Below are 1,923 nucleotides of genomic sequence, written 5' to 3' on the forward strand. Positions count from 1 at the left end.
CTTTAAACCTAACTAGAGTAGGAAGAATGTGCTCTGAGTGCTTGTGATATATTGGTTTTGGAAGAGGAGAGAAATTGGAAGCTGTGAACAACTTATTGCTTATAACTGTGATCAATAGCTCTCATATCTTTATGCACAAAGCACCAAATGTGGCCTCTTCTTCTTTTCTTTTTGCTCTTTGAAACAGAATGTTTATTGTGAAATACAGCATAGCACAGTGAAAAAAAGACTAGCGCAGTTCAATAGGTACCCCACTCATCATATGTGAGTAATATAATAATTAAAAAAAACCTTGCTCATCAAGGCCTACTGGAGCATGTATGCCCCTTCAATTCTCCCACTGTTATTATCTTAGGGGGTCTGAAAGCTTCCCAACAATTCTTATGAAGGCAGCATGGTTTATTTAGAGATAAGAGTCCCTCTGTGTTGCCTTCTTGTTTCTTGCAAAGTACATTTTCTTTAGAACTTTTTTTGAAGTCTTCATTTGTTACTTTCATTCTACACTCTCTTATGGCCATCAGACCAGCTTCTGTACAAATTACCTTGATGTCTGCTCCAGACAAATCATCTTTAGCTATGATCAGATCATTTAAAGTTACATCATCTGCTAAAGTCATTCTGCTCGTATGAATCTGAAAGATGAGTTTCTTGGTCTTTTTGTCTGTTGGAGAGAACTCAATCTTCTGGTCATTATGCCTGGTCTGATTAGTTCAAAATCCAAAGTTTCTATTTGGATTGTGGTCATAATTACTTTCACTTCTTCTCTAGAGTCAAATCCATCCAACTGGTTCAATGATTTCAACATTGTTTGCTGAATTTCTCTTTTTCCTCTTGAATTTGAATACCTTTTGGTTCCAAAGGCATCAATTTCATCAATGAAGACAACTGATGGAATATGTTCCTCAACTATGCAGAACAATTCTTGAACAAGTTTGGACCCATCTCTTAATTATTTCTGTATAAGTTCAGAGCCAAGAATTTTGAGGAAGGTCACTAAAGTCTGATTTGCTACAACCTTGGCTAACAAGGTTTAACCTGTGCCAGGTGGGCCTTAGAGAATGACCCCTTTAGATGATTTAATGCCCATCTCCTCATAATACTCAGGATGAGAGGGGGGAAAGCTCCACAGATTGCTTAATTTCTTGAATCTGCTTATCCAAGTCATTAATATCAGAATATGTCTCCTGTGCAACTTTATTCACTTTCATCACTTTAGTGAGGGGATCTGTGTCATCCATCAAAACTCCTATCACAGCATGAACCTTACGGTTGAGGACAGAACATTCTGGTTCTAGCAGACCCTTGTCTACAAATGACAGAATACTGACTTAATGTTCTGATCCCACTGAGGTCAACACAATGCCATGATTATCATTACTGATCTCCTCCAAGGTCCCAGAAGACATTGGGGGTCCCTCTCAGCTCATCTACCTTTGATTTTTCTTCTCTCGCTTTTCTTCCAGTGGTTTCATTTGTTCTTAATTTTTCCATAAGAAAATAACCTTTAATTCTTTCCAATTTAACAATTTTAGTCTGCATTGGGTGTGAAATATTACCAGTGGCAATTCGCTTGCAGCATCTGTCCCTTTGTTTTCTTCTTCTTATTCCCTCCGTTAGTCAGAACTGGATGCTCCTATTTCTTTTTCTTATCCTTGTCATCTTTCTTGTCACCCCCAGATCCATGTCCACCACTCTGACTTTGACCCATTGGGCTCCCAGCTCCCTCATGGTCTCCAAATGTGGCCTCTTTGAAGCCCAATTCTCATCTTATTGATTTTCTTTCCAAAAAAAATAGTCTTATAGAGTTTTTGATTATTTCAGTTCCTCTTATCCCTCTTAGTGTTCTTACTGGAAATAATAAAGAAATATCTTAATATTAATATTAATTATCTTAAATTTACAATAGACCTCAGTTTTTCTCTT

The 1,923-nt window shown here is 37.3% G+C and overlaps 1 pseudogene; it reads right to left on the minus strand.

The window, feature by feature from the left end:
• Nucleotides 1-299: 299 nt before the first annotated feature.
• LOC114028599 lies at nucleotides 300-1,708 on the minus strand (annotated as a pseudogene).
• Nucleotides 1,709-1,923: the final 215 nt, after the last annotated feature.

This window comes from Vombatus ursinus, unplaced genomic scaffold (genome assembly GCF_900497805.2).
Source record: "Vombatus ursinus unplaced genomic scaffold, bare-nosed wombat genome assembly UNPS02014893.1, whole genome shotgun sequence".
Classification (NCBI taxonomy): Eukaryota; Metazoa; Chordata; class Mammalia; order Diprotodontia; family Vombatidae; genus Vombatus; species Vombatus ursinus.